The sequence below is a fragment of the Pelodiscus sinensis genome, chromosome 8 (assembly GCF_049634645.1).
Source record: "Pelodiscus sinensis isolate JC-2024 chromosome 8, ASM4963464v1, whole genome shotgun sequence".
Classification (NCBI taxonomy): Eukaryota; Metazoa; Chordata; order Testudines; family Trionychidae; genus Pelodiscus; species Pelodiscus sinensis.
In genome coordinates, this window is record NC_134718.1 from 12,401,691 (window position 1) to 12,427,188 (window position 25,498).

Genomic DNA, 25,498 nt, shown 5'->3' on the forward strand with positions numbered 1-25,498 from the left:
AACCCAGTTTAGCTATGATAGTAAACGTGGTAGGGTTGACAAGGGCAGTGAGTCACGTTTAAAAATGCTTGCGGCAAACGCATTTCAACATGCAGTTGGGCCATCTCTCCAGTGCTGAACATCATGTTAGTTAACACGATGCTTTCTCCCAGTGCGGACACGTAACCTGGGTGGAGAATTCTGTTACTGGAGACTTGGAAGGGAAAGACAAAAACGCTAGCTACTCCCATGTGTAAAACCGCTGCAGTCCAGTATCACGCAGCGTCACAGCGCTGAGTTCAGCATGGGGACTGCAGTTGTTTACTTTGGGAAAATGGGGGAGTACAAGGGAGAAGGGTGTATCCTTTCCCCTGTTTTGCCAGCAGCCTGACACCCCAGAGCAGGCCTGTTTTTAATGATTTATGCAGCTGCCGGATGGGGTCTGGTTTCAGGGGATGTGAGCTGCAGGAGCAGGTGGGCTCCTGAGCTTGAGAACAAAACAGAAAGAGAAATCTGTCCTCGTTCCAAACTGGGGAGAGGACTGGCAAGGAAGTGCTTTGTAAGCTTAACTCTGTGAAGCCCTAAGAAACATGACGAGGCCACCTGCCAATTCGAGGCACCGAATCCTTTACAGAAATGCCACGGGATAAGCCCAAAGTGTAGGGCAAAAGCTCTTGCACACCAGTGTCTATGCGTGTGACGTTAGTAAGGGATGGGGACCTACTCTGTGCACTAGACATACTTTCGGGAGGCAGGTTCCCATGAGCAAGCTTGCCCCCCTCACCCTCTCAACTCTGGCATGCAGCAGTTTCCGAGCAGATATTTTATAGGCCCGCCTACGACTCTGTGGTATAACAAGACACTGGACGCTCTTTGCTTTACTGAAGCATTTGGCGTTCTGCTATCAATGGTTTTTGGCATTTAAGAAAAGTTGAACGCCAGGAACAGCTAGTCTAACAACAACAGGGTCTCCGTTGTGTCCTTGTGGAAGTTCATGTCCCTATCCTGCCTGCCTCATGCTGCTAGTCGGTTTGCCAGTAGGCTGATGTTAGACAAGCGCAACAATTTACAAAGAACAGAAGCATTTGTTATTTTACATAAAGCTTTATAATGAGGGGAGGGGAAAGCCCTGGGAAAGGAAAGAATGGACGTGTGGTTAAGGCAAGGGACTGAGAGCGCTGGTTTCTGATTCCCTCTCTGGAATGCATGTCCTGTCTGACCTAAAGCAAGAGACTTCACCTCTATGCCTTAGTTAATACTTCTGTAAAACAGGAGCAATACGTCTCTGGCTTCACGTAAGACGTGAGGATTCATTCATTCATTCATTCCCACGTAGGGTTTTCAGGCCCTTAGAGGGAAGGTCCCTATTCAGCAGTGTCTAAAGTTTAGGCCCTGATTCCCCAAAGCATTCTCCTTAATTTACAGATGTTTGACATCACCCAGTTAATGCCGTTAATTAAAACGAACTCCTTGCCCACTTTCCCCTTGGGTTATAGACCCTGCATACTAGGTCTTTTTCCAGACCTCTGGCAATATAATAATGAAATTACTTTTGAAGAGTCTGGATATTTGGGTTGTTTCTTTTGGAAGCTGGAATGTTATGAAAAGGAAGTCACTGCTTGGAAAAAAGAGAGAGGAGAAAAGAGCTTGATCAGCCCCGATCTCAAAGTCACCTTCACCTTCCTAGGGAGTAGCCCTCACGGTCACGACAGAGACAGATTGCTAGGACACTGCCATTTCCCCAGGCCTGCATAGCCTCCTGCATGCTGCGTATGTTCCTGACCCAGCCCCCTCCTTTGGACTCCCGCCAGCCAGAGATTTGTGTTTGGGGAAATGAAAGCTCCCTGGAGGGTTGGAGCCATCCTCAGAGTGCAGCTCTGAGCCCTGCTTGGTCTGTGGGTTTTGCTGACATCTGGATGTTTCAGTCAGATGTGAGAGAAGTTGCAAGCATGTGCAGAGATGATTGCATCGAGCTTGGGCAACGAGAAAAGGGACAGCTAGCAATTCGCCTCCTCTGCACCGGGACAGACGGTGCCGCTCCTGGGTCTGACACACCTGCACTTCGGAGACACAGTAAGCATGGAGAGAATTGCATGGGAATTGGCAGCTTTGCAGGAGCTGATTTTAACCACCAGCCATTTCTAAGAATTGACGCTCTACTCGAAGCAGTGATGCGGCGCACTGGCTCTCATCAGTGCCGTTCACGGCATTGCAACCGGGTGTCTAAGAATGAGGCTGCACTGCATGAAGACGTCCATTCTCCGCTGTGTCGCCGAGGCTGACAAGCTGTCATTTTAGCCAGAGATGGGCCAAGTCAGAGGCTGCGAAGAAGGAGAGCAGTGCGAAGTTCACCAGGTTCACTTTGCAGGCATCTGCTGAAGCATTCACTTCATATGGGGTTTGTGCCCTTTGTGTTCCAACGAGCTCTCCCGATACCCATCAGGCAATGTCTTTACGCAAAACCACCTTTATGAAACATAAAAGGCCCCGAGGCATTCATTTTCAAAAGTGGCGAGTGGGTTTTTTGGGAGCCCCACTGGAAACATAGCATTGGCTATTTCTACTTCCACCGGGAGCTCAGCGTTACTGAGGACCGGGACTTGGGTGTCTCAGGGTGAGCACGCAAAAGCAGGGTCTTCCTTTTGGAAATTTAGCCCAAGCCCACTAACGAGGGGAGTTGCCCCCGGACCTGGAGACTCTGAGAGTCGTGGGCCTTTCAAATCGCCGCATGCTCAGTGCAGCTCTGAGGGGCACACTATGCTCCAAGAGGCACAGAAAGCTAGCATCCCTGGCCCCGCCCCTTGTGCCCAAGGCCCCGCCCCTTCAGGGTGTGCAGAGCCAGGCACCCTCCACCTTGCCTAGGGGCCTGCACAAGCTGTCTGCTACTCTAATTTAGGCTTACGTGTATGTACACTTATCTGCAGCTTCTTCTCCCTCATCATAGCCCCAAACATCAAGCCTGAAGTTCCCTGCCAGTGTATGCTGTGCAAATGGGGATTGGACTGGTGGTTTATGAATCCGCTCTGGTTACTTCCTAACAGAAAGCATTGATTTTTCCAGTGAACACAACGTTTTTTTGAAAGGGATCAGAAAGAACCTCAGGCCTCCAAAAATCTTAAGAAAAATGTATAAAATGATTAAAGACACAGCAGGATTCTAAACAAGTTTAACAGTGCAGAAGTCTAGCTGCTGAAGTCGTCCTGTGCCATATTCTTGACCACACTGCCTGCTAAATCAGCTTGCACTGTTCTTACTTTTTTCCAAGTTCCATTATTTACAATTAACCAGCGTAAAAATTCTAGTCAGTATCATGAGACTCAAAAAGCCATGTGTATATGAAATCAGTGCAGAGGTTACTTTCATGTCACATTACATTCCAGTATCTACATTTCCACTCACATCTGAAAACTGAAGATCTTTCTTTGGCTCCCTTCTGCAATACAGATCTGCAAAGTCAACAACCAAGAAATCAAAAATGCTAACGTCCCTTTTACAACCACATCTTTATCCACAACTTGAGCTCTGTCCAAAATGACTGAAATACTAAGTCGATAGGAAATTTTGTTCAGTTCTCTGACTCCAGGCTACTCCTCTCAGAGTTCCACACAGGAAATCAACTTTGCGCCTTTACTTGGATGAGTTTTTAAGCTCTTAGGGTATATCTACACTACCCCGCTAGTTCGAACTAGGTTCCTATTCCGAACTACTGATACACCTCGTTCCACCTCGTACCGGTACTACCTAGTTCGAGCCCTGTGTAGCCGCGCTGCACGGGGTTCGAACCAGTGGGGATTTAAAAATGGCGGCTCCCCGCTTATGCAAATGAAGCCCGGGAAATTCAAATCCCGGGCTTCATTTGCAAGTGCGATATGCCTACATTACCCTCCTAGTTCGAACTAGGAGGGTAGTGTAGACATACCCTTAAGTAGCAGGTCAAAAACCTTGATTTGCAAACTGCACTTGCACTTTTTAACTCAGCTATTAAGTCCATGGGTACGCTGCACTTACTGCCTGGAGTAAATGCGGGTTGGGGGCAGTATTCCCTATAAGTGGGGCACTTCTGAGGCCACTCAGGAGAGGTTCAAATGCTGCCTAGTTAATTAGCAGAGTGCCCACAGCTAGGTTTTTGTTTCTAGTGGTGCTGCACACGCCTCGGTGCACATTTTTAAAATGTATTCTGCACGTGGAAGGAAAAGATTAGAGGGAACATTGGTCTAGGGCTATCCCAGTTCCATTCCGTGCCAGACTAAACTGTTGTAGGGGAGATGCACTACAGAGACAGCACAATTTACATTTGCTTTCCCTAACTTGTATAAGTGGCTGTACCAAATGGTATCCAATTTCTGCAATTGCAGGGAGGAACAAATTCTGGTGTACCTGGATCCTCCTATCATCCTCTAGGTTTGTCTCCCATGGGCCTACTGTATGTCATGTCTTAGGACCACATCACTAGTTAGTTACAGGCACACAGGTTCAGTAAAGCCTCAGTATTCTTCAAACAGTGGGTGGTTTCCCATGTTTGTGTATAATCTAGAACTTCATCTTGGACTAAGTGTACAGTGACGGCAGGGCTGAATTTAAGGAAGTAGAAGCTGAATACCACAAGCCACAATTTTTACTGTAGCTTGAATTCTTTTATATACAGGTTGAAGATTTCCAAATTTTTCACAATTATGGAAAATATATCCGGACCACCTGTGTGTTCCCATTTCTCTCCATCCTCAGGTTCCACTCCAATCCCTCTCCCAAATCATGGAGGTGGAAGTTTCTACTAGGGAATCAGAGTAGGCCAAGCTACAAACAATGATAGGGATACAGGCAGTCCCCGAGTTACGTGGATCCGACTTATGTCGGATCCCTAGATACGAACGGGGCTTTTCTCGCCGCAGAGGACGGGGGCGGTGTGACCGCCCAGACGCGCCACGGTCCCACCGCCCACGTCCTCCGCAGCGAGAAAAGCTGCTCCGCGTCTCCCTGGTCTTCTGGGGTGGGAGGGGGCGCAGCTAGTGCGCCCCCCCCCCCAGCAGACCAGGCTTTTCTCGCAGTGGAGGACGCAGGCGGTCCTGCCGCCCGTATCCCCCGCGGCGAGAAAAGCCGCTCCGCATCTCCCTAGTCAGCTGGGGGGGCCCCCAGCAGACCAGGGAGACGCGGAGCAAAGCCGTGGAGGACGTGGGGGGCGGGACCGGCGCATCTAAGCGGTCCCGCCGCCCACGTCTGCCTGGTCTGCTGGGGGGGGGGAGGTGCAGCTAGTGCGCCCCCTCCCCCAGCAGACCGGGCTTTTCTCGCCGCAGAGGATAAGGGCAGCGGGACCGCCCGCGTCCTCCGCGGTGAGAAAAGCCTGGTCTGCTGGGGGGGGGGGGGGCGCACTTGCTGCGACCCCCCTCCACCCCCAGCAGACCAGGGAGACATGGAGTGGCTTTTCTCGCCACGGAGGATGCGAGCGGCGGGTCCTCCGCAGCGAGAAAAACCTGGTCTGCTGGGGGGGGACGCACTAGCCGCTCCTGGGCGCTACTGGACCAACCCGGCAGCACCCCAGCTGCTCTGCCCCAGGCGTCCCCAAGTCAGCCGCTGCTGAAACTGACCAGTGGCTGACTACAGGTAGCCCGAGGCAGAGCAGCTCTGCCCCGAGCTTCCTGGAATCAGCCGCTGATCAATTTCAGCAGCGGCTGACTTAGGAACACCTGGGGTAGAGCAGCTGGGGTGCTGCCGGGTTGGTCCCCGAGGTGCAGTGCTGCGGGGACCAACGGCAGCGCCCCAGCTGCTCTGTCCCCGGCGTCCAGATTCAGCCGCTGTTGAAACTGACCAGCGACTGATTCCAGGAAGCCCGAGGCAGAGCAGCTCTGCCTCGGGCTTCCTGTAGTCAGCCGCTGGTCAGTTAGAACAGTGGCTGAATCTGGACGCCAGTTCCGACTTACATACAAATTCAACTTAAGAACAAACCTACAGTCCCTATCTTGTACGTAACCCGGGAACTGCCTGTACAGAAAGAAACCTCTGTTTTACAACCATAAGTACGGTCGTTCTGTTAGCAGAAAGGTCCACCAGAAGTGAAGGAAAGGTGTCATCACGGAGCTTATGTGGGGTGAGAAATTGTTGCTAGTTGGCAGCGGCTGTGGAAGTGACTTCTCATGATCAGGTCAGTTAAGAGCCAAGTATTCTGTAACACTCAGCGAGTTGATGTGCTGATTCTTGGTCAATAAACAGCATGAGGCATTTGCTCCCACCTACTTAAGTCCCACATGAGCTCAAGTCTCCCATGTAGATGTGCCAAACACTAACCTAGACTAAGACTCCATAATAGCATGTGGTTAAAGGTCCATTTTATGGGATATGCCATAATGTTGGCTTTCAGATTGTGTTCTGAACTAAAAACATTTAGCTTGGCTACTGATTCAAGGTCAGGCAAGCTGACATATTCTAGAAGAGTTAGTCAGTATCTTTCTTCTTAGTTTTTAATTATATTGGCAAGAGGATTTCCCGCTATGGGTATGTCTACACTACATGGCTCTGTCGCCGGAGCCATGTAGATGAGTTTTGTAGACATAGCAAAATGAAGCGGCAATTTAAATAACTGCCGCTTCATTTACATCAAAATGGCTGCCGCGCTGTGTCTATCAGCTATTTGTTGGCTCAGCACGGTAGTCTGGACGCTCAGCGGTCAACATGAAAAGCCTTTGTCGACCGCCCAGGTAAACCTCATCCCACGAGGCATAATGAGGTGGCCAACAAGGGCTTTTGGTGTCGACCACCCCGGTAAACCTTATCCCGCGAGGCATAACGGGGCGGTCGACAAAGGCTTTTGATGTCGACCGCCGAGTGTCCAGACTACCGCGCTGAACTGACAAACAGCTGATCGGCACAGCGCAGCAGCCATTTTGATGTAAATGAAGTGGCGATTTTGCTATGTCTACAAAGCTCATCTACATGGCTCCGTCGACGGAGCCATGTAATGTAGACATACCCTCTAAGTCTCTACAAGCATTTCAGGAAATGCTAATTGTTGCTCCTTCAGCAAAAATACAAAACAATTTTTATATAATGAAAAACCAAACCAAAAGTGGAAAGAGACATCTTCAATGGTGACTTACTAATCATGGATCCTGCTTTTATTTCCAGTATTTGTGCTTCAAGCTAACCAATTTGATTGGACTCGCCCCCCAACCCTCCAAAAAAAGTGTCAGAATTGTGATGAAATCACGGTGACCTCATTCAAAGAGAAGAAAAATATTTCAAACCCACTTCAAGATTCTTACTGCCTCTGCATTTGACAAGATCAACATAGCCCTACATTGGTTTGGCACCTGCAGCCAGTCTGGTCACTGATGTTGGAAACTGTATTACATCATTTATGATCATTGAGCTGCAAAGTCTTCCTGCATTACTGTGACTCAAAGATCATACCATCTGTTGGTGGAAGGGTCATTTTCCATACAGAGTCAGTAAGTTCTAGGATTTGATCTTGACCTGTACTCGGAACATTTATACAATTTAAATACGATTTTCCTTTGTATGGTGGCCAAAATGCTACAGATTAAACTTAGTTAGTAGAACTCATTTATTTATAAAATTTAATTTATGGTATTTAGATGAAATGGACTGTTTGGATATTAGCTGCCATAGTTAAGATGATTCTATTATGTGAAAACAGCACCTGACTCTGCAGATTTGTCCTTCAGGAACCTGATCCAAAGCCCATTAAAGCCAGTGGGAGTCTACTGACTTTCCATATGCTTTGGATAGCACCTTAACTGTATTGCGAAGAAGACATGAGAAGTCATTCTTCCACTTTACTCTGCACTGATTAGGCCTTAGTTGGAGTATTGTGTCCAGTTCTGGGCACCACATTTTAAGAAAGATGTGGAGAAACTGGAGAGGGTCCAGAGAAGAGCAACAAAAATGGTTAAAGATCTAGAAAACATGACCTATGAAGGAAGATTGAAAACATTGGGTTTGTTTAGTTTAGAAAAGAGAAGACAGGACATTATAGCAGCTTTCAAGTATCTAAAAGGGTATTAAAAGGAAGAGGGAAAAAAATTGTTCTCCTTGGCCTCTAAGAATGGACAAGAAGCAATGGACTTAAATTGCAGCAAGGGATGTTTAGGTTGGACATTAGAAAAAACTTAGTAACTGTCAGGGTGGTTAAACACTGGAATAAATTGCCGAGGGAGGTTGTGGAATCCCCATCACTGGAGATATTTAAGAGCAGGTTAGATAAACATCAGGGATGACTAGATGGTGCTTGGTTCTGCAGTGCGGGCAGGGGATTGGACTTGACGACCTCTTGAAGTCCCTTCCAGTGCTAGTGTTCTATAAGTCTAATAGGTTGTATGACCCTAACAGAGGCATGCCAGATTAACTGAGAGACAGCAGTAGGATTTTACCTCTCTTTTTGCTCCTCTTTATAATGCAGACCCAACACACCTTTGAGGAGAGTGAATGGACGGTACCCCTGGTGATAAACCAGCAACAGAACTGACACTAGCGCAGAACCCAGTCTGGCTCATTAGTTCGCTGCAATGACACTGCAAACGATGGAGTTGCGGATGGGTAATTCATGGAAGAATTGGTCTTGAAGAATCTTTGTTACTGGTGATATTTTTGCCATTATGAGCTGGGAAGACTCAGGTGCTGTATTCAGATGCGTAGACCACAAGTGGCTGCAAAAAAAATTTGGGCAGCAAATCCAAATCTACTTTATGATCAGAGGTCATGCGTTAAATATCAGAATTTGGGGGCTATGCTACAATGTAACTGTATTATGAGAAACTCTGAAAGAAACACAGACCATGCCACCCACCTCTATGCAATACGCTGGACTCACTGGTGACGACTCGTCTCACAATGGCATGATCACGAAGCGACCTGGAGGATGGCGTGTTCAGCTGTAAGGCCCATCCAGGGCTCCACATGTGCAAGCAATTGTTTTGAACTGCAGGCAGTCCTGCAGTTCTGTAACACTGAGAAACAGGCTGCCCACGGTCCTGCCTCTGGCCATTTCCACCAAGATGACAGGAAAGCAATGACCGGTCTAGATCATGCAAGCTCCAAGGCTAGGCTGAGCCATGTTTTCGCCTGTTGGCAGAACAGGAGAGGAGAGCCATGTTCTCTCCAGCCATAGAAATGGACCCTTGACAAGTCAATGAAGGGACAAACAGGCCGTTCAAGAACAACAGAGAAAGGCCATAAAGGAAAAGAAACGAATTCCAGTGTGGGCCAAAGCGCTGACGCAAGAACATTTGCACAATCAAAGCACTGTGCCGAGGAAACAAAGATCTGGCCTGAGGAAGTCACGGCAGCTTTGTAAGTAACAGTTAAGGAACATTTGTGCTGACTGTGCTGAGAAAATATGCCTTTCGATGCAGGGGCCCTAATAAGGAACAGACGCCAGCACCTCCATGAGTAAACATGGCTTCCTGACCCACGGACTGCCCTGAAATATACACAAAAGTCTTTACATGGAGCTGCATAATCTGACTGGATCATGACTCCACCAACGGAAGGAGCAACTGCCATGGCAGTTCAAAAGGGGCTCCCGACTGCTGCTACTATGGCATAGGCCACAGCCACGGGCCCTTTAAATCACCGCCAGAGCTCCAGGAGACTAAGGAGTGGGTGGGTGGGGGGAGCAGCATGGCACTGAGGCTGCCCTGCCCCCCCTTTTGCCTGAAGCGGTCCCCAACCCTTCTGGGAGCACAGGGCTGCTCCCCACATTGCTCGGGACCCGGCAAGACTGCTGGCCTTCATAAAAGTATTTCAGTGCTGAATATGCTCTTAGCAACACATGTGGACAAGAGATTTCACACCAAGAGCGTCAATCATTTTTTTTGATGATTTTCTACAGCACTGGTGATTTCAGAGCCTAGCACATGCAGCTGTGTTTTAAGTTAGCCCCCCCCCCATCACTTCTTTGTGCTCACCCTTCTCCAGTCTTCTCTGGACCTAGGTCCCTGCCCCCCACATTGGGATGGGAACAGGATGATCAGGTGTCTTAATTTTGGGGGGGGGCCATCCCGATATTAGGGGATTTGTCTTATGTACCCAACTACTCCACTCTCCACCAATTCTCCCAGGGGAAAAATGTGTTCTCTGGTCACCATAGGTGGGGAAACCTTGCAACCGTCTATAAAATTTTAGAGTATAGACCATCTCTGCTTGTTCTGTGCCAGAGATTTAACAAACACTATAAAGTCGGTTTAATTATTTGAGGAACAAAGCTTTCTGGGAAAGGACATCAGAGGAACGAAATATAAATAAATACTGAATTAGGAACTTTGCAGCTTGCATCTACAAAAGCAATCAAGTCCCAAAGCATCATCAAAACAGTGGTATGCCATGTAACTTTACCGGGGCAGATGGTTTTAAAAAAGCATCTTAGAGAGCAATAGTTGAGGGCTTGCCCTCAACGCCGTGGAGATCGAAACCGTGGCGATTGATCCTCCAGGGTTCGATTTAGTGGGTCTAGTAAAGACCTGCTAAATCGGACACTGATGGCAGCCCCATCGACCATAGCACTTCTTTTTGAGAGGAGTAAGGGAAGTTGATGGGAGTGTTTCTCTCGTCAACCTTCCACTGTGGGGCCACCCCAGAAAAATTGATGTAAGGTTCTTTGACTCCAGCGACAGAATTGTTGTAGCTGGAATTATGAATCTTATATTGATTTTCTCCACCAGTGTTGACCTTATCTATGATGGGAATTTGGCTATGATGAGATTTGTTGCTACCAGAGATGTCTATGGGTTCAAACCTCTTTGTCCAACATACTAGCGGGAAGCTAGATGCAGGCAACAACATGATTAAAAAAAGCTGGAAAACTGACCACGGAGGAAAAATTAAAAGCACTATGACTGGGCCTTTAAGAGAGCCTGAAGGAGGGAGGCTGAATGACACTAGCTCACTTTGAATGCTTCAGAAAATTCCAATCTGGGTATGTATTGATTAGCTAAACAGGGATGAGAAGTTGTTTAAGGCAGTCCTAGGGTTTTGAGTAATAGTATTTCACCTCTCCCTCCCCCCCTCCCCCCAGATGTTCAACTTAAATTTCCTTTTGCTCAATTTCATCATAACACTGAGATCTATTAGAGTAATAATCAACTGAAGAAAGTGGCAGAATCACCATTGCTTATGATACCTGAAACTATACCAGACAAGGGATTTAAGAGTAAATATGGAATATTTTGGCATCAGAAAGAGGATGGCAAAATCACTGAATATGCCTTTTCCATTTCTGACTGTGATAGCTTTTTCTCCTCTTCCTTCTTTGCACCCTTCCCTATCAGATTGGTCAGATATTCCCCGCACCATCGGCTGAAAAGGTAAGTTACAGCCAAAGCAGTAGTTTAGGCAAGTGAAGTGAAATTCTTTGTAGATACTTTATTTCCCCTTGCTTCCCCCATACCATCAAGAGGGCAGAGAGATGAAGAGCTGTCAAAAATCACAGCATTTCTTATCCACTTAATCTGATAAGAGAACTAGAGAACATGCTTTAACTTCCAAGCTACAAAATTCAGCGTTGGAGAGGGGAAAACTCACTTGACACCGGTATTAACAACTACAACAAGGACACAGGATAATGAAGATTCATGTTTTGTATGAGGAAATACACTCTTCCTTATCTATGCTACTAAGAACACTAAGGTTTGAAAAGGGTTTCTTATACCTTCTCATTGTTTACACTATTTCTTCACTTTTCTTTCAGCTTTGGGACAACTTCAGCCAATGCCAAACATTACGCAAATTAAGAAGTGGGTGACTATTCACTGTTTTTTAAGTTTATTAAGCAAATGAGAAGTCCAAAATACACGCTCAAGTACCTTGTTGAAATGGGGCCTTGAACAGGATGCATTAACAAGTGTGTTGTGAGCAAGACATGAAAAGTCATTCTTCCGCTCTACTCTGCACTGATTAGGCCTCAGCTGGAAGATTGTGTCCAGTTCTGGGCACCTCATTTCAAGAAAGATGGAGAAATTGGAGAAGGTCCAGAGAAGAGCAACAAGAATGATTAAAGGTCTAGAGAACATGACCTATGAAGGAAGACTGAAAGAACTGGGCTTGTTTAGTTTGGAAAAGAAAAGATTGAGAGGGGACATGATAGCGGTTTTCGGGTATCTAAAAGGGTGTCACAAGGAGGAGGGAGACAAATTGTTCTTCCTGGCCTCTGAGGACAGAACAAGAAGCAATGGGCTTAAACTGCATCAAGGAAGGTTTAGGTTGGACATTAGGAAAAAGTTCCTAACTGTCAGGGTGGTTAAACACTGGAATAAATTGCCTAGGGAAGTTGTGGAATCTCCATCTCTGGAGATTTTTAAGAGTAGGTTAGATAAATGTCTATCAGGGATGGTCTACAAAGTATTTGTTCCTGCCATGAGGGCAGGGGCCTGGACTCGATGACCTCTCAAGGTCCCTCCCCATCCTACTATTCTATGATTCTATGAAATGGAAACTTGTCAGTTTCACCTTTAGTTCTAGGAAATTACATGTTCAGATTCTTCTGAACTAACACAATGGCATTGCGTTCCAAGTTCACTATGCCGCCAAAAACAAAACCAATTAAACTTTTCTATTGCTCTTTGAAAAAAGTTTGCTGGTATAAATATAAATATTTCTCTCTCTTGGAGGTCACATGGATTTGCATGATCTGATATGCTGAATTGCATGAGTGCCCAATGGTTTGGACCTGCCTTTGCTTTTATTTTTATGGGCGTGCAAGTGTTGTAGGATGAAAGGCCTTCACAGTCAGATAGAGGTAACGAAAGAAATGTTTCCACCTCTCCCTGCCAGAATGTTGCAATTGCTCTGTGCTCTGGTTTACAAAAGCTGTTCCCTTTTAGCAGCAGACAGCCAAAAGCATGAAAGAGAAATTAATTCATCTGTGGAGCTGATTGAAAATGCAGTTGCCGAAACCTTGTCGACAATTCATTTTAAACTGAACATTATTAAAGAATATATTTTGGGGGAAAATTTACTACTGGCTGTAGTATGGACTAGAAGACCCAATACACATGTTCCATTTATAATTTTGAGGAATCTATGATTCACTGCAATGGTGACAAACCCAAGAATAAGTTTTACTAGCTGAGAGCTCAAAGCACAGCTTGAACACTTCAAAGTGGACCATCCTCCCAAAATGGAGCATTTCTAAGCCATTGTGTAATTCTCTAGTGGGAATGACATGTTCGTGTGTACAAACTAATGAGAAAAACAGCCACGCAACACTGACTGGTATTTAATTTACCCTGGAGGAACTGTTTCTATGGTTTGCTGCTTACAGCCACAATGATGAGCATTACACCTTGCAAGAGGATGTAGTAAAATGACACAAAATGGACTATAAGCTCATTAACACCCCAGGAAAGGGCATTTGATTGGTTAGAAAGATTTATCAGTTTCCTCGAGTGTCTTGTTATGTTTCTCTTTTCTAATGTAAGTTTTTCTGGACAGATACTGCCTTAGATTCTGGTCATATACGTCAGTGGTTCTCAGCCAGTGGTCTGGAGTCCCCTGGGGGGCCGTGAGCATGTTTCAGGGTGCCACCAAGAGTGGCTGTCAGACTCACTTAGGCCCAGGGCAGAAAGCAAAAGTCCCACCATAGAATCATAGAACTGGCAGGGACCCTGAGAGGTCCTGCTCTCATGGCAGGACCATGCAAGACTGCAGCCTAAGGGCACTGAGCATCTTAGCTTTGCGGTTCCCCCTTGTGACATAGTGCCCAGGGTAACCACCTGCTTCCTGCTCTGACCATCAGGCCTGGCTTTGATATGCAGAGAACTGTGGTTGTGGCACAGCGGGGCCATGGACAATTTTTAGCATGGGGGAGATGAGGCGGGGAGAGCTCAGAAAAAAAACAAAACAGAAAGGCCGAGAACCCTTGATGTACACTGCCAAGCATGAGGCAGCAGCACTTAAATAAGGAAAGACAACAGTATAAACTGAGCCGACCATTCACTGCTGGGGTAACTCCGCTGAACTGAGGGGAGTTATGGCTGCAGAGAATTTGAACTGCAGACGCTGGGACTCCTAAACAGCAGCCAAAAAATTAGCATTAAAACAAAGCCTCAGAGAGAATCTGAGCAGACCTAGGTAACTAAAATTTATCAGCAAGTAACTTCCACTCAGAATGGAAAGAAGTGTAAAGCAAAAACATCTCCCTTCCAAAGTGCTAACGAGCATGCACTCTCTCTGTCTTCACTCACTGAGGCCATAGCTGTTTGCACAGCGACCCATGAACACAGCCTTTTATAAATACACACTTGATCCAGAGTCCTTGATCCGCTCCCTGCTAACTCTGCAAGCCCACAAACATGCCAAAGCCAGCTGTAGACTCAAAGGGAAACAAAACATTTCAGCGTATCATGGAGAACTTGTCCACTTTACTGATGATCCCAGTGGAGATCTCAGTGATGCAGTAGGGTGGATACAGGCCATGTTGAGGTATTGCTCTGGCCTATGACATGATATCACAGTTGTGCACAGACACACTCATAGCAGTTTTAACACCTTTGTTTCTAGATCAGGCCTGCTGGCCAGGGGAGGGCAAAGGAGACAAATGCCCCATGGCCTCATGATTCAGAGAGGCCTGGGGTCCCTGGCCGCTGCTGCTGAAGGAATCCTCGGCCCTATTAAATCACCGCTAGAGTGCCGTGTGGCACGCTCCAGAGCTCAGGCAGCACACTCTGGACAGCACTGAGGGCTGCTGTTCTGGCCCCGCCCCCTTCCACCTGAAGCCCCGCCCCATTCCACCTGAGGCCCCACTCCTACCGGGAGCATGGAGCAACCCCCCTGCACCTGCCCCAGGGGCCCCACAAGTCTGTCCGCTCCCTGTTCTAGATAAAACTGTGCCAGATTAAGGGGCAGATCTACAATTAAAACGCTGCAGTGGTGCAGCTGCACCAGTGCTTGTCTCATCTTTGTTAAGCCATCTCTGTGAGAGATGGTAGCTATGTTGACAGAACAAGCCACCTTCTTCCCCCATTGACACAGGACTGTCTTTTCTGGGGAGTGAAGTCAATATAACTGTGATGCTCCGGGAGGTAGTTTTTCCACAGCCCTGAGCAACGTAGTTATACCCATTTAAGTTTATAGTGTAGACTTGGCCTAAGGCAAAAGACAGTGCAAGTGGGTGAACTACCAAGTTTCATCACACAGACCATAAATTTATAAAATTCACTCTGTTCTTTCCAATGTTACACAATCAGCGCTAATCCAGATTCCAGGGACAGGGAGTGCTTCCCGATCACAGCTCCAGTTACATCAAAAAAGCAATAGCTTACCTTTTTTCACTGCATCCTGCCAAGAAGCACTAGTCTTTGAGTATAAACTCTCTTCCAAGCCATCCTGTACTGGCTCCCCTAGGACAGTGACTGAAAGAATTTGGCCTAGCTCAGGCGGGGGTTAGGAATGAGACTTCCCGCCACTATTTTAGTCTGGACTCAACTGTTTCTTTCAACTAATCCCATTGTGATTTGGGGGGGGGGGGGGCGGGAGGTTCAGAGGTTGGGTTCAGATTCCTACCCCAATCCCTGCAATCTGCAAAAGTAAAAGGGAGCGAGGGAACGCTCTTCAGATGGTTAATGCCTCATACCTTCTGATAGGATGTTTACACCAGAACAACTTTTCCTGTACTCATCAGGTCTGCTCCTTGTTCCTGCTGGCACAGCAGAGGTACAGGAGATGATGAGAAAAAGCTAAACTTTTTCAATCCTCCAGAACAGGTCAGCTGGGATTTGGTTCAGACCAAGGTTTTGCAGAGACATTCCTGTTTTACTTGATTCAGTGACTCAACCCTACCCAGCTCCAGATGGCTACCTTCATTCCTGTGGCTCGTCTTGTTGCAAGACATGCTTCCACCACCATCTTCTAATGATGCAAGGAAACAGCACAAGCTGCAGCTCCCTCCCAATCTGGAAAAGTGAAAGAACCTCAGTGCTTCCAGCTCCCAGCCTCTCTCCTGAACCCTGGTCTCTGACATGGTCCTCTGTTATGGCAGCAGAGCAATCTCTCGTGCCAGCGAGGGTTAAATGGAATGGGCAAAAACACTGTCGACTGAATCTGAAAGTCACCAGAAATCTCTGCTGAACTGGAGCACGCTCCCATTACCAGACTAAACCAGAACTTTAGCCCTTTCTTTGAGGTCAGAGAGATTGTAGTATTAGGGGGTTTTATGGCAAAGTAATTTTAAAGGATGCTCACTACAAAAGAAATGTGAAAGAACTAATGACAGTAGGTGTTGAGATTCAAAAAGCTAAAGCTCCATTAAAACATTATTTGGTGACATTACCTGTCAAAATAAGCTAAATATATATCCTTAAATCAAACACAAATAAGTTCTCAAGAAGCATTTTTCTTACTTTGCCTAACTGTCCATTTCAATTATCATCAATGGAAATCTTTTTCCGTTGGGTTGTAAGTACAGTGAAATTAGTATTGGTGCAAATTTGGTCCTTCTAAGCTTATGATGAATAAAACAATAGCAAAAAATTGGTGTGATTCCTTTTGAGGGCCCAGGAGAGGAAATGTCGTATAAATACCACTCTACAAGGCTAAAATAGCATCACCACTTACTCCTGTCCTTACCTCCTCGTTAGCACACTAGCAATCATGTAAAACTGTGCAATAGGTGTCTGGCACCATGTTGTTGTCTTCCCCGTAAGGCACAGAATTCTTGAATGGAACAAACTGTTCTTTCATTTGAACACAAAGAAACCGCAGCCCAGTGTAAACTTCAGCATGTTGCTCTGTGGTCTGGTCCCTGCAATGCAGCCTGGGAGCTCAAATCTAGATAAGGCTGTGAAAGGGTTTGCAGGTGGGAGTCCGCATTGTTGGCTTTTTGCTACAATTTTTTAAAAAGTGTGGCTACCACAGCTGAGCACAGGGCCTGGTTTTTGCATCTTGTTGTAATGAAGAGATACAAAGGCAGCAGCCTAATTTTATCGTCTGGGAAACAGCTGTCATTAAAACTGCAGCAGCCTGGTACCTGACCCTCACCTGTCTGTAGAGTACACTCCCAGAGTCTGTGAGGTGAGTGCAGAAATGTGCACCTACGTTCCTATGGGTGAGTCTAACTAGGAGTGTATCTACACCCCACGGCTATTTCAGCATACCAGAGGTATCCCGAAATAGCTACCCTGTGTCTACACAAACCGCCCATTATTTTGAAATATTTTTCAAAACAACGGGTGCGCGGTTTCTCCATCCTGCTAAATCTCATTGCACGCGGGATAAGGGATGGCTCGAAACAGCCTGTTACTTCGAAACTGGATGCTGTGTAGACGCGCCAAACGTCAACATTTCGAAATAGATTCGAAATAAAATACGCAATTTGCATAACGCAACGTGCATCTCTTGTTTCGAGTTTAGGGTGCTGCCTAGAGACACCCTAGGGGAGGCGAAACCTCTGAGCGTCACTGCGAAACAGACAGAATAGCTGTGGGGGTGGGAGGAAGGGACCAACTCACAGGCAGCGCCACATAAAACCCCACCCGCCGCCACGTTTGTTTTTAGAAGCTTTATTGCACAGAAAGGAGCGTTTGCGGCTAGCCAAGGTGAGAGAGAGCTGTAAGGCAGGCAGGCTGGCATGAACAGCATTGTTTTCAGGGCCACACAACAGATAATCATGGACAGGCTAGAGAAAATGCTCATGGGAACGGTGCCATTCGCACTCCTACGAAAAGACTGACGGGAGCAGGGTTACACTGGGTGATCTAAATTTATCCTTCTTGGCCTTGCTAACCTGGGCCAGATCCTGCCCTTTGTTAAGTGGGTGTGCTGGGTGACGGGGATTATTATTTCCTGCATCCGCTCCCCTGTGCAGAAACAGAGCAGCAATCCTACCTACCTTCTGAAGGGAGCAGGCAGAGCAACCAGAAATGAAATTACTGCCATTGTTTACAATTTGTATTACTGCAGTGCCTTGGGGGCTCTCCCATGCAATCAGGGCTCCACTGTACAAACCTCATATAAGGGGCAGTTCCCGCCCTAACGAGCTTACGTGCCAGATGGAATACGAGTGGGGAAAAAAGTCGTCGTCTCCACATTTTGCAAGACTGCTGGCCAGTATGCTTGGAGTCCAATCCTACGATCATTTAAGTCAATGGCAACACCCCCAATGACAACAATGGGTACATCAAGCCCAGGTTGTGGTCTAGCAATGTGCACTAGCTAGGAAGCACACGACTGGTTTCCAAGCAGTATTCCTGGCAGCTCTTTCTTCCCTGGCACTACACTGGCAAGAGGGCTTTAGTGCTAGATGAACTACCAGCACTACTCAGTTCCCGAAAGGCAGCCACCTCATAGAATCATAGAATAATAGGACTGGAAGGGACCTCAAGAGGTCATCGAGTCCAGCCCCCCGCCTCAAGGCGGGACCAAGCTCCACCTACACCATCCCTGACAGATGTCTATCTAACCTGTTCTTAAATATCTCCAGAGAGGGAGATTCCACCACCTCCCTTGGCAATTTATTCCAATATTTGACCACCCTGACAGTTAGGAATTTTTTCCTAATGTCCAATCTAAACCTCCCCTGCTGCACTTTAAGCCCATTACTCCTTGTCCTGTCCTCAGAAACCAAGAGGAACAAATTTTCTCCTTCCTCCTTGTGACACCCTTTTAGATATTTGAAAACCGCTATCATGTCCCCCCTTAATTTTCTTTTTTCCAAACTAAACAAGCCCAGTTCATGAAGCCTGGCTTCATAGGTCATGTTCTCTAAACCTTTAATCATTCTTGTCGCTCTTCTCTGTACCCTTTCCAATTTCTCCACATCTTTCTTGAAATGTGGCGCCCAGAACTGGACACAGTACTCTAGCTGAGGCCTAACTAGTGCAGAGTAGAGCAGCAGAATGACTTCACGAGTTTTGCTTACAACACACCTGTTGAGACAACCTAGAATCATATTTGCTTTTTTTGCAACAGCATCACACTGTTGACTCATATTCAACTTGTGGTCCACTATGACCCCTAGATCCCTTTCCGCCATGCTCCTTCCTAGACAGTCACTTCCCATCTTGTATGTATGGAACTGATTGTTCCTTCCTAAGTGGAGCACTTTGCATTTCTCTTTATTAAACCTCATCCTGTTTACCTCTGACCATTTCTCTAACTTGCTACGGTCATTTTGAATTATGTCCCTATCCTCCAAAGAAGTTGCAACCCCACCCAGTTTGGTATCATCTGCAAACTTAATAAGCGTACTCTCTATCCCAATATCTACATCATTGATGAAGATATTGAACAGTACGGGTCCCAAAACAGACCCTTGAGGAACTCCACTTGTTATCCCTTTCCAGCAGGATTTAGCACCGTTAACAACAACTCTCTGACTAGGTTATCCAACCAATTATGCACCCACCTTATCGTGGCCCTATCTAAGTTATATTTGCCTAGTTTATCAATAAGAATATCATGCGAGACCGTATCAAATGCCTTACTAAAGTCTAGGTATATGACATCCACCGCTTCTCCCTTATCCACAAGGCTCGTTATCCTATCAAAGAAAGCTATCAGATTAGTTTGGCATGACTTGTTCTTCACAAACCCATGCTGGCTATTCCCTATCACTTTATTACCTTCCAAGTGTTTGCATATGATTTCCTTAATTACCTGCTCCATTATCTTCCCTGGGACAGACGTTAAACTGACCGGTCTGTAGTTTCCTGGGTTGTTCTTATTCCCCTTTTTATAGATGGGCACAATATTTGCCCTTTTCCAGTCTTCTGGAATCTCCCGTCTGCCATGATTTTTCAAAACCTCTCATAACATTTTGCCTTACGCTTCTAAAGCCTGATCTTGCTCTCCTTGATGTTAATAGTGAAACACCGGTTGATTTCCGTGGGGCAGGTTCAAGCCTCCAAGGAGGTACCATAATTCCAGTTGTAAGGGGGTGGGGGAGCATGTATTTCAAGAGTTGAGCCTTCAAAGGAGGCCTGGGTATAGATAAAACTTGAGAACTAGTGTGAACTTTGCTGCCTGTAGCTGAAAGTCAAAAAAAGTTTGGTTAATTTGCTACCTCCATGAGATTTAGTTTCTCATGGCTCTGTTCCTCTGGGTTCCAGCCGGGACCAGAAGTAGAGGTGCCAAAATACCATGAGAAAAAGCTGCCCTTGCAAAATTTCTGGGCTGACCATGTAGGAAAATCTCGTGGAAGAGTCTGTTCCTGTTTGCCTTCCAGCTCTGCTTGGCAACCCCAAAAGGTTGAGAGAGGTTCTATGTGGAAGTTTTGAACTTTAGCTGAACTTTTCTCAGGTTCACCATCTCTCCTGTAAACAGCCAGCTTTTTGCAAATCTGTGCAGTGTGCTAGCCTCTTCTTATCACCCTCAAATGCATGAAAATCGGGGAGTGAAGACAATGTTATTTTCTCCCTTTGTCACAAAGTTATCTTGATTTATATTAGAATAGTACACAGAATTCCAAGGATGGGTTCCCTTTGTGCCAAGGGCTGCACATTTGACTCATAAGAGAAACTCCTTCCTGCGAAGAACTTACAGTCTAAATAGAGAAGGAGTGAGGGAAAAGGTCTTATAATTACCCTAATTTTATAGATCGAAAATTGAGACAAAGATATGACGTGACTTGCCCAAGGTCACACAGGAACTTGGTGGCAGAGACATGAATTGAACCAATATTGCCTGAATTCCAGTCTGGCACCTTAACTTAAAACCATTCTTTTTCTCAAAACAGATGACCCAGACATGGGGAGGTGTCTAACTGTGAACCCAGAGCCAGGTCTGGCTCTATCCTCTTACCTCTGAGCTCATGTTTCAACAACTCAAGCTTGTTGCTCTCAAGTTTCATCTCTGGTGGACCATAAACAGAACCACCATGAAATGACCTCACATAAAATGCCATAAAATGTGTCAAACTGCAAATTTCTAGTGGCACTGCAAAAAAAAGGGAAAGAAAAAGAAAACTTGCTGACTGCAATATATGTCACTTTCCTCTGTTCTTCAGGGGCTGAGAACAGGCATTTGTTTCTAACTTTGCGGTCAGTTACTGAAACCCACGTTCTGCTTCTTTTAGAAGGCAGCTACAATGAACTGCTGTGATTCCCAAAAAGGCCTCTCCCCCTGCGCAGTCCTCAAAGCAGCACACAGCGATGACCGTCTTGAGTGAACTGCAGAAACTCAGTCCCGTCAGTCTTTATGTTAATGAAACTACCCCCACAGCCCATGCTGTTTCCAGTATATATTAGCTAGGACTTCGAGCCAGTAGCAACATGGCAGACCAAAGTTCCCTGGGCACTAGTATTTACCAAGGTGGAGCTGGCTACAGTTTTGAAAACCACGCACTCCCCATGGGAACTGTGTGGGGCACTACGCCACTTGAGGGCAAACTGGGAGAGTCAAGGAATATATTCCTAACAGCACTAGAAAGATTCCCGTGCAAAGTCCACTGGTCAGAACAAACCCTGCTCTGTTTCACACGATGTGGCTGGATTCTAGGGGCACATTACCGCCTCCTTGTAAAATAAAAGGATGCTTTTTGTGACTGAAATTCCTTAGCATAAACACTGCCGTTAAGTCAGAGAGGCCCACGCACAATGTCTCTGTTGTATTACTATGGGAAAATATGTGACACTACAAGAAACAATAGCTGAATAGGCCACAACTGGAACTATCTTCACTGACTACTAAATGAAATTGTCTTCTGCAGGTGCATGTGTCCTAGAACTCTTGCAGTAGAATCCAACTATTGACGCTTTGGTAGACAAGTGGAATTCAAAGAGAAGTTGAGGGCTAATGGCATCTGGAAGAAAACCTATAGTGTGGCCTTCACGTCTCTTCAACAGAGGGGCAGACCAGACAGACCCAAGTTTGTAACGTTCCACCTAGATTCAAGTAGCTAGTCAAAGGCCAAGGGACCGCTGAGATGTGCATTCAATTTCTTGGCTTTGTTGCGTATGTCCTATGGAATCCTGGGCCAAAATTTAATTTGTGGGCCTTAGCTCCTGTTATGTAAAATAGGGACCAACCCCCTCTCCCATCCTTTGTCTAGTTTATTTAAATTATAAGCTCTCTGAGGCCAAGACTATTGTTACGATGTATATTGATGGTGTTTAGTACAATGAGTCCTAGATCTTGGTTTGGGATGCTAAGCGCTACCGTAATACAACTAAATAATCATCTTACTAGATTTCCCAGGGTGCCTTTCTACATAACGAGGCATTTCCTCGCAACATGCTACAAATGATGTGGGATCCTTCACCGTCTTCAGTCGGCCAGGGTGGCACTCAGAGTTACCTCCGTGTTTTTCTGTAGACCCTGCTAAAAAGCGGGCATTTCTCTAAGCCAGTAACAAATAACATTTGCCTTTGCCTTTGCTGGACTAAAGGGAACACAGTTGATAGTTTTCATAAGCTCTCTTGTCTCAGCTCTCTTGTCCCTGGGCTGGATGCCCTAAATATGGGGGAGAGGGGATGTTCTGACAGATTGTTTCAGGGGATCCGTCACCAGAGGTATGTCTTGACTACATGGCTCCGTAAATTAGTTTATTCGGCACAGTCAAAGAAGCGGGGATTTAAATACACACAGCGCAGCAGTCTAGGGAAGCCTTTGCCGACCGATCTCTTATGCCTCGTGAAACGAGTTTACAGGGTCAGTCGGCAAAGGCTTCCCCAGCCGACAGATCCGCGTCTAGACTGTGTCGGATCAGCTGATCGTCGGCACGGCACGGCGGCCATGTTTATTTTAATGAAGTGGGGATTATTTAAATCTCCGCTTCTTTGACTATGCCGAATAAACTAATTTACATGGCTCCGTTGACGGAGCCATGTAGTCTAGACACACGCCAGGAGCCAAGTGGATTTTCTTTCCCGTGATGCCCATTCTTTTGGACACCCACCGCTATCCCAAAATATCCAGCGCACGTAGGAGTCCCCCTTCCCAGTACTGCTGCTACTATGCTGTGATCTCATTTCTAATGCACCTGCGATTTCTGATATACCCCCCAGAAAGATGGGATAAGGAGCAGTCCTTCATCCTCCCAGCAGCATGGCCAATTAGAGCATGCAACATGCCGATGTCATGCTTAGCTCTCTCTTGATCCACACAACAGGTACAGCACAGGCTATGGTAATGCAAACTTCCCCTCACCTGGCTTACCTGGCCAATCCTCAGAAGTGCGAGGGTCTCCGTGCCCCAGTTCCAGAGGCTGCCGATAAAGGTAGCAGTTTGTGCCAGTCATGACAGTGGCATCTGGGATGTGGACACTGGCGCACTGGGAACTGGACCAAGAACATCAACTCATTCTACCCAGGCTACTTAGTGCACACACCAACCATGGGTTTTTTTTGGCAATATCAAGCAATCGTGCTTTCACTGCCACTGAGATTCTGAGCTTTTGCACTTAAGTACCTTCCGGGACAGATAGGTCGAATGTGTGTGCAGTTCAATTCCAGCTGGCGAACTAGACCAAAGGGAAGTTCTCTGACTCTTAGATCAGAAAACTGTAAGTAAGGCTACATCCCCTTTAAAGCAACTCCCCACAGCTGACAGGAAACTCCTCTCTTACTCTTAGCTTTTGATTTCCTTTTTAAGGAAGTTTAGTTAATATGCTTTCTCCCCACCCCCTCCCTTACTCTTTCCTCTCCCACCTCCCGCTTTCCTTGTGTGTTGTCTATTTTCCTAAATTAGATTTTAACTGCTTGGGCCTGTCACTGGAAGTATAAACAGACCTAGGCTGTAAGATAGTGCAGTTGGAGTTGAAATTCTGATGTCATAAGGATGTTAAAGTTTGTTTCCTTTAACAGTGACTATCCTAATCCTAACAGTTAAAACACACACACACACACACACACACACACACACACACACACACACACACACACAAAATCAAAGTTTGTGAAAATGTGTGCTATAGAAACAATATTGCCTTAAGATGCTTATTTCTTTTTAGTGGACTAAGAGGGTACTCCGGAATATTAAATATAAAAAGCAGAGGAGGCAGAGTAACAAAACGTCAAAATCTGCCATTCAAGGCAGGAAATCATAATGAAATCATCTTTTTTTTGGTTACTGTAAGACCGCAAGAGCACTGTGTAGCTTAAACACATGTAAACGAACCTGGTGACACAGCTTTGCCAAATAGCCTGAAATACTGTTCCGACTAAGCCGGGCACCAAAGACTTCAACAGTTCTCTGCAGTGCAAATGGTTAGCCTTATTCTAAGACTCCTGCCTCCAAAGCTGCAGTCATGTCCCGGCTCGCTTTATTGCTGGCAGAACACCTGCAAACTGTGGGGGATGAGTGAGAGGCAGACACCTGGGGTCCTGGCTGAGGAGGCAGGACAACTGTAAAGTCCAACTGAGTTAATGATGGAATGAGGTATGCGAGGAATAGGGGTACATCTACACAGCAGGAGCTAAAGCTGAGATACCTGACGCAACTTGAACTATGTCAAATTGCATAGCTTAAGTTAGCTTATTTCAGCTTTTGGCACTGTCTACATAGCAGGAAGTCTGAGAAAGAGCTCTCTTCCTGTGACTTCCCTTACTCCTCGTAAAATATGGGTTGCAGGAGTCTGAGTAATACGTCCTCCAGCTCAACATTATTTCGACATTATGTCAAAATAGCAGCTTGTAGTATAGATGCAGACTATACCGCTGTGTAGATGTTCCCTAGAAGTGGTCTGGTTCCATAACCAGTCAAGGTGCCTCACCACACCAGGAAGTGATGCAGATCTTCAATAGGTGCTTCTCTGAGGGGCAGGAAGGGCGTGAGAGAGGGGGAGAGACAGGCAGAGAGAGACTATTTTATAAAGATAGCTAATTACATTATTAGCCTACAGAACAAAAGAAGCTGCTGTACCTTTTAAAAACCTTCAACAGCCAGAAGCCTGCACAAAGGTCCAGTGAGCAAATTGTTGAGCCACATGAGAGACAGGGTTTCAAGAGAGACATGGAGTAGTTTTCTCCAAGGAGCGCAAGTAACTTACTGGTGAATTCTGCTGCTGTGATTTTCTCCTCTTCTCCATCTCCCTGTTACATACAGAGTGCTGCTTTGACTCCTCCTTCCAGGAAGCAAAAGACTTGCCAGTCACTCAGGTTTACATTAGGTCATGCTCCACCCAATGCCCTGCAATCGGAGTACTCCCCGGAAAAGTAATACAGGAAAATACTCCTTCCGTGATATGCCACTATGAGGGAAGGGATGTGGGGTGGGAAGTATAGGAAACCACATAAGGAAGGGGATTTACCCTACCCAGCTAATGCAGCTAGCAAATGCTACCGCAGCGTGTAGAACGCAGAAGGGTATGCTTATAAAGAGCAGATGGGAACAAGGCCCATTCTGTGATAGAAAACAAAGCCTTAAATAGGTCAGATGTGGCTGCCATGCAGTAAATGACTTCAGTATTCTACCCAACAAGAAGAGATGGTCAGAGCACCCTGAAACACGTGAGCCCTATAGAACAGGTATGTGATTTAAGAGCCGGAAAAAAGCGGCAGCCATGTAAATGCAAATGCCGCGGGGGATGTTTAAATCCCCCACGGAATTTGCAATTCTGAAGTCTACATTAGCATCCCTTTTC

The 25,498-nt window shown here is 46.3% G+C and overlaps 1 protein-coding gene and 1 long non-coding RNA gene across 2 annotated transcripts in view; both read right to left on the reverse strand.

Moving 5' to 3' along the window:
- ZCCHC24 (zinc finger CCHC-type containing 24) overlaps nt 1-25,498 on the reverse strand; it is a 176,967-nt gene that overhangs the window by 90,991 nt on the left and 60,478 nt on the right. The gene's annotated exons all lie outside the window — the stretch shown is intronic.
- On the reverse strand, nt 13,323-23,067 carry LOC142830369 (uncharacterized). Its single transcript, XR_012905557.1, has 2 exons — nt 19,723-23,067; nt 13,323-18,260 (listed from the first exon to the last, which is right to left on the reverse strand). It is a non-coding gene; the product is annotated as an uncharacterized LOC142830369 (long non-coding RNA).